Raw genomic sequence first — 7,584 nt, 5'->3', positions numbered from 1 at the left:
TGTAGTGATGGACCTCTGTGTAGTTAGTGTAGTGATGGGCCTCTGTGTAGTTACTGTAGTGATGGACCTCTGTATTGTTAGTGTAGTGATGGACCTCTGTATTGTTAGTGTAGTGATGGGCCTCTGTGTAGTCAGTGTAGTGATGGATCTCTGTATTGTTAGTGTAGTGATGGACCTCTGTGTAGTTAGTGTAGTGATGGACCTCTGTGTAGTTAGTGTAGTGATGGGCCTCTGTGTAGTTACTGTAGTGATGGACCTCTGTATTGTTAGTGTAGTGATGGGCCTCTGTGTAGTCAGTGTAGTGATGGGCCTCTGTATTGTTAGTCTAGTGATGGACCTCTGTGTAGTTAGTGTAGTGATGGGTCTCTGTGTAGTTAGTGTAGTGACGGGCCTCTGTAGTTAGTGTAGTGATGGACCTCTGTGTAGTTAGTGTAGTGGTGGCCTTCTGTGTAGTTAGTGTAGTGGTGGCCCTCTGTGTAGTCAGTGTAGTGATGGACCTCTGTGTAGTTAGTGTAGTGAGGGGTCTCTGTGTAGTTAGTGTAGTGACGGGCCTCTGTGTAGTTAGTGTAGTGATGGACCTCTGTGTAGTTAGTGTAGTGGTGGCCCTCTGTGTAGTCAATGTAGTGATGGACCTCTGTGTAGTTAGTGTAGTGATGGACCTCTGTGTAGTTAGTGTAGTGATGGACCTCTGTGTAGTTAGTGTAGTGATGGGCCTCTGTGTACTCAGTGTAGTGATGGGCCTCTGTATTGTTAGTCTAGTGATGGACCTCTGTGTAGTTAGTGTAGTGATGGGCCTCTGTGTAGTTACTGTAGTGATGGACCTCTGTATTGTTAGTGTAGTGATGGACCTCTGTGTAGTTAGTGTAGTGATGGGCCTCTGTGTAGTTACTGTAGTGATGGACCTCTGTATTGTTAGTGTAGTGATGGACCTCTGTATTGTTAGTGTAGTGATGGGCCTCTGTGTAGTCAGTGTAGTGATGGGCCTCTGTATTGTTAGTCTAGTGATGGACCTCTGTGTAGTTAGTGTAGTTATGGGTCTCTGTGTAGTTAGTGTAGTGATGGACCTCTGTGTAGTTAGTGTAGTGATGGACCTCTGTGTAGTTAGTGTAGTGATGGACCTCTGTGTAGTTAGTGTAGTGATGGGCCTCTGTGTACTCAGTGTAGTGATGGGCCTCTGTATTGTTAGTCTAGTGATGGACCTCTGTGTAGTTAGTGTAGTGATGGGTCTCTGTGTAGTTAGTGTAGTGACGGGCCTCTGTAGTTAGTGTAGTGATGGACCTCTGTGTAGTTAGTGTAGTGGTGGCCTTCTGTGTAGTTAGTGTAGTGGTGGCCCTCTGTGTAGTCAGTGTAGTGATGGACCTCTGTGTAGTTAGTGTAGTGAGGGGTCTCTGTGTAGTTAGTGTAGTGACGGGCCTCTGTGTAGTTAGTGTAGTGATGGACCTCTGTGTAGTTAGTGTAGTGGTGGCCCTCTGTGTAGTCAATGTAGTGATGGACCTCTGTGTAGTTAGTGTAGTGATGGACCTCTGTGTAGTTAGTGTAGTGATGGGTCTCTGTGTAGTTAGTGTAGTGACTGGCCTCTGTGTAGTTAGTGTAGTGATGGACCTCTGTGTAGTTAGTGTAGTGGTGGCCCTCTGTGCAGTCAGTGTAGTGATGGACCTCTGTGTAGTTAGTGTAGTGATGGACCTCTGTGTAGTTAGTGTAGTGATGGGCCTCTGTGTACTCAGTGTAGTTATGGGCCTCTGTATTGTTAGTCTAGTGATGGACCTCTGTGTAGTTAGTGTAGTGATGGGCCTCTGTGTAGTTACTGTAGTGATGGACCTCTGTATTGTTAGTGTAGTGATGGACCTCTGTATTGTTAGTGTAGTGATGGGCCTCTGTGTAGTCAGTGTAGTGATGGGCCTCTGTATTGTTAGTCTAGTGATGGACCTCTGTGTAGTTAGTGTAGTGATGGGTCTCTGTGTAGTTAGTGTAGTGATGGACCTCTGTGTAGTTAGTGTAGTGATGGACCTCTGTGTAGTTAGTGTAGTGATGGACCTCTGTGTAGTTAGTGTAGTGATGGACCTCTGTGTAGTTAGTGTAGTGATGGGCCTCTGTGTAGTTAGTGTAGTGGTGGCCCTCTGTGTAGTTAGTGTAGTGGTGGCCCTCTGTGTAGTCAGTGTAGTGATAGACCTCTGTGTAGTAAATGTAGTGATGGGTCTCTGTGTAGTTAGTGTAGTGACGGGCCTCTGTGTAGTTAGTGTAGTGATGGACCTCTGCGTAGTTATTGTAGTGGTGGCCCTCTGTGTAGTCAGTGTAGTGATGGACCTCTGTGTAGTTAGTGTAGTGATGGACCTCTGTGTAGTTAGTGTAGTGATGGACCTCTGTGTAGTTAGTGTAGTGATGAGCCTCTGTGTACTCAGTGTAGTGATGGGCCTCTGTATTGTTAGTCTAGTGATGGACCTCTGTGTAGTTAGTGTAGTGATGGGTCTCTGTGTAGTTAGTGTAGTGACGGGCCTCTGTGTAGTTAGTGTAGTGATGGACCTCTGTGTAGTTAGTGTAGTGGTGGCCCTCTGTGTAGTCAGTGTAGTGATGGACCTCTGTGTAGTTAGTGTAGTGATGGACCTCTGTGTAGTTAGTGTAGTGATGGGCCTCTGTGTACTCAGTGTAGTGATGGGCCTCTGTATTGTTAGTCTAGTGATGGACCTCTGTGTAGTTAGTGTAGTGATGGGCCTCTGTGTAGTTACTGTAGTGATGGACCTCTGTATTGTTAGTGTAGTGATGGATCTCTGTATTGTTAGTGTAGTGATGGACCTCTGTGTAGTTAGTGTAGTGATGGACCTCTGTGTAGTTAGTGTAGTGATGGGCCTCTGTGTAGTTACTGTAGTGATGGACCTCTGTATTGTTAGTGTAGTGATGGGCCTCTGTGTAGTCAGTGTAGTGATGGGCCTCTGTATTGTTAGTCTAGTGATGGACCTCTGTGTAGTTAGTGTAGTGATGGGTCTCTGTGTAGTTAGTGTAGTGACGGGCCTCTGTGTAGTTAGTGTAGTGATGGACCTCTGTGTAGTTAGTGTAGTGGTGGCCCTCTGTGTAGTTAGTGTAGTGGTGGCTCTCTGTGTAGTCAGTGTAGTGATGGACCTCTGTGTAGTTAGTGTAGTGATGGGTCTCTGTGTAGTTAGTGTAGTGACGGGCCTCTGTGTAGTTAGTGTAGTGATGGACCTCTGTGTAGTTAGTGTAGTGGTGGCCCTCTGTGTAGTCAGTGTAGTGATGGACCTCTGTGTAGTTAGTGTAGTGATGGACCTCTGTGTAGTTAGTGTAGTGATGGACCTCTGTGTAGTTAGTGTAGTGATGGGCCTCTGTGTACTCAGTGTAGTGATGGGCCTCTGTATTGTTAGTCTAGTGATGGACCTCTGTGTAGTTAGTGTAGTGATGGGCCTCTGTGTAGTTACTGTAGTGATGGACCTCTGTATTGTTAGTGTAGTGATGGACCTCTGTATTGTTAGTGTAGTGATGGGCCTCTGTGTAGTCAGTGTAGTGATGGGCCTCTGTATTGTTAGTCTAGTGATGGACCTCTGTGTAGTTAGTGTAGTGATGGGTCTCTGTGTAGTTAGTGTAGTGATGGACCTCTGTGTAGTTAGTGTAGTGATGGACCTCTGTGTAGTTAGTGTAGTGATGGACCTCTGTGTAGTTAGTGTAGTGGTGGCCCTCTGTGTAGTTACTGTAGTGGTGGGTCTCTGTGTAGTTAGTGTAGTGACGGGCCTCTGTGTAGTTAGTGTAGTGATGGACCTCTGTGTAGTTAGTGTAGTGATGGGCCTCTGTGTACTCAGTGTAGTGATGGGCCTCTGTGTAGTTAGTGTAGTGATGGACCTCTGTGTAGTTAGTGTAGTGATGGGCCTCTGTGTACTCAGTGTAGTGATGGGCCTCTGTATTGTTAGTCTAGTGATGGACCTCTGTGTAGTTAGTGTAGTGATGGGCCTCTGTGTAGTTACTGTAGTGATGGACCTCTGTATTGTTAGTGTAGTGATGGATCTCTGTATTGTTAGTGTAGTGATGGACCTCTGTGTAGTTAGTGTAGTGATGGACCTCTGTGTAGTTAGTGTAGTGATGGGCCTCTGTGTAGTTACTGTAGTGATGGACCTCTGTATTGTTAGTGTAGTGATGGGCCTCTGTGTAGTCAGTGTAGTGATGGGCCTCTGTATTGTTAGTCTAGTGATGGACCTCTGTGTAGTTAGTGTAGTGATGGGTCTCTGTGTAGTTAGTGTAGTGACGGGCCTCTGTGTAGTTAGTGTAGTGATGGACCTCTGTGTAGTTAGTGTAGTGGTGGCCCTCTGTGTAGTCAGTGTAGTGGTGGCTCTCTGTGTAGTCAGTGTAGTGATGGACCTCTGTGTAGTTAGTGTAGTGATGGGTCTCTGTGTAGTTAGTGTAGTGACGGGCCTCTGTGTAGTTAGTGTAGTGATGGACCTCTGTGTAGTTAGTGTAGTGGTGGCCCTCTGTGTAGTCAGTGTAGTGATGGACCTCTGTGTAGTTAGTGTAGTGATGGACCTCTGTGTAGTTAGTGTAGTGATGGACCTCTGTGTAGTTAGTGTAGTGATGGGCCTCTGTGTACTCAGTGTAGTGATGGGCCTCTGTATTGTTAGTCTAGTGATGGACCTCTGTGTAGTTAGTGTAGTGATGGGCCTCTGTGTAGTTACTGTAGTGATGGACCTCTGTATTGTTAGTGTAGTGATGGACCTCTGTATTGTTAGTGTAGTGATGGGCCTCTGTGTAGTCAGTGTAGTGATGGGCCTCTGTATTGTTAGTCTAGTGATGGACCTCTGTGTAGTTAGTGTAGTGATGGGTCTCTGTGTAGTTAGTGTAGTGATGGACCTCTGTGTAGTTAGTGTAGTGGTGGCCCTCTGTGTAGTCAATGTAGTGATGGGCCTCTGTGTAGTTACTGTAGTGATGGACCTCTGTATTGTTAGTGTAGTGATGGGCCTCTGTGTAGTTAGTGTAGTGATGGGCCTCTGTATTGTTAGTCTAGTGATGGACTTCTGTGTAGTTAGTGTAGTGATGGGTCTCTGTGTAGTTAGTGTAGTGATGGACCTCTGTGTAGTTAGTGTAGTGATGGACCTCTGTGTACTCAGTGTAGTGATGGACCTCTGTGTACTTAGTGTAGTGATGGGCCTCTGTATTGTTAGTCTAGTGATGGACCTCTGTGTAGTTAGTGTAGTGATGGGCCTCTGTGTAGTTACTGTAGTGATGGACCTCTGTATTGTTAGTGTAGTGATGGACCTCTGTATTCTTAGTGTAGTGATGGACCTCTGTGTAGTTAGTGTAGTGATGGACCTCTGTGTAGTTAGTGTAGTGATGGACCTCTGTGTAGTTAGTGTAGTGATGGGCCTCTGTGTAGTTACTGTAGTGATGGACCTCTGTATTGTTAGTGTAGTGATGGACCTCTGTATTGTTAGTGTAGTGATGGGCCTCTGTGTAGTCAGTGTAGTGATGGGCCTCTGTATTGTTAGTCTAGTGATGGACCTCTGTGTAGTTAGTGTAGTTATGGGTCTCTGTGTAGTTAGTGTAGTGATGGACCTCTGTGTAGTCAGTGTAGTGATGGACTTCTGTGTAGTTAGTGTAGTGAGGGGTCTCTGTGTAGTTAGTGTAGTGACGGGCCTCTGTGTAGTTAGTGTAGTGATGGACCTCTGTGTAGTTAGTGTAGTGAGGGGTCTCTGTGTAGTTAGTGTAGTGACGGGCCTCTGTGTAGTTAGTGTAGTGATGGACCTCTGTGTAGTTAGTGTAGTGGTGGCCCTCTGTGTAGTCAATGTAGTGATGGACCTCTGTGTAGTTAGTGTAGTGATGGACCTCTGTGTAGTTAGTGTAGTGATGGACCTCTGTGTAGTTAGTGTAGTGATGGGCCTCTGTGTACTCAGTGTAGTGATGGGCCTCTGTATTGTTAGTCTAGTGATGGACCTCTGTGTAGTTAGTGTAGTGATGGGCCTCTGTGTAGTTACTGTAGTGATGGACCTCTGTATTGTTAGTGTAGTGATGGACCTCTGTGTAGTTAGTGTAGTGATGGGCCTCTGTGTAGTTACTGTAGTGATGGACCTCTGTATTGTTAGTGTAGTGATGGACCTCTGTATTGTTAGTGTAGTGATGGGCCTCTGTGTAGTCAGTGTAGTGATGGGCCTCTGTATTGTTAGTCTAGTGATGGACCTCTGTGTAGTTAGTGTAGTTATGGGTCTCTGTGTAGTTAGTGTAGTGATGGACCTCTGTGTAGTTAGTGTAGTGATGAGCCTCTGTGTACTCAGTGTAGTGATGGGCCTCTGTATTGTTAGTCTAGTGATGGACCTCTGTGTAGTTAGTGTAGTGATGGACCTCTGTGTAGTTAGTGTAGTGATGGACCTCTGTGTAGTTAGTGTAGTGATGGACCTCTGTGTAGTTAGTGTAGTGATGAGCCTCTGTGTACTCAGTGTAGTGATGGGCCTCTGTATTGTTAGTCTAGTGATGGACCTCTGTGTAGTTAGTGTAGTGATGGGTCTCTGTGTAGTTAGTGTAGTGACGGGCCTCTGTGTAGTTAGTGTAGTGATGGACCTCTGTGTAGTTAGTGTAGTGGTGGCCCTCTGTGTAGTCAGTGTAGTGATGGACCTCTGTGTAGTTAGTGTAGTGATGGACCTCTGTGTAGTTAGTGTAGTGATGGGCCTCTGTGTACTCAGTGTAGTGATGGGCCTCTGTATTGTTAGTCTAGTGATGGACCTCTGTGTAGTTAGTGTAGTGATGGGCCTCTGTGTAGTTACTGTAGTGATGGACCTCTGTATTGTTAGTGTAGTGATGGATCTCTGTATTGTTAGTGTAGTGATGGACCTCTGTGTAGTTAGTGTAGTGATGGACCTCTGTGTAGTTAGTGTAGTGATGGGCCTCTGTGTAGTTACTGTAGTGATGGACCTCTGTATTGTTAGTGTAGTGATGGGCCTCTGTGTAGTCAGTGTAGTGATGGGCCTCTGTATTGTTAGTCTAGTGATGGACCTCTGTGTAGTTAGTGTAGTGATGGGTCTCTGTGTAGTTAGTGTAGTGACGGGCCTCTGTGTAGTTAGTGTAGTGATGGACCTCTGTGTAGTTAGTGTAGTGGTGGCCCTCTGTGTAGTTAGTGTAGTGGTGGCTCTCTGTGTAGTCAGTGTAGTGATGGACCTCTGTGTAGTTAGTGTAGTGATGGGTCTCTGTGTAGTTAGTGTAGTGACGGGCCTCTGTGTAGTTAGTGTAGTGATGGACCTCTGTGTAGTTAGTGTAGTGGTGGCCCTCTGTGTAGTCAGTGTAGTGATGGACCTCTGTGTAGTTAGTGTAGTGATGGACCTCTGTGTAGTTAGTGTAGTGATGGACCTCTGTGTAGTTAGTGTAGTGATGGGCCTCTGTGTACTCAGTGTAGTGACGGGCCTCTGTATTGTTAGTCTAGTGATGGACCTCTGTGTAGTTAGTGTAGTGATGGGCCTCTGTGTAGTTACTGTAGTGATGGACCTCTGTATTGTTAGTGTAGTGATGGACCTCTGTATTGTTAGTGTAGTGATGGGCCTCTGTGTAGTCAGTGTAGTGATGGGCCTCTGTATTGTTAGTCTAGTGATGGACCTCTGTGTAGTTAGT

The sequence above is a fragment of the Ostrea edulis genome, chromosome 8 (genome assembly GCF_947568905.1).
Source record: "Ostrea edulis chromosome 8, xbOstEdul1.1, whole genome shotgun sequence".
Taxonomy (NCBI): Eukaryota; Metazoa; Mollusca; class Bivalvia; order Ostreida; family Ostreidae; genus Ostrea; species Ostrea edulis.
The sequence above is the reverse complement of the archived record's forward strand: the minus strand, read 5'-3'. Positions refer to the sequence as shown.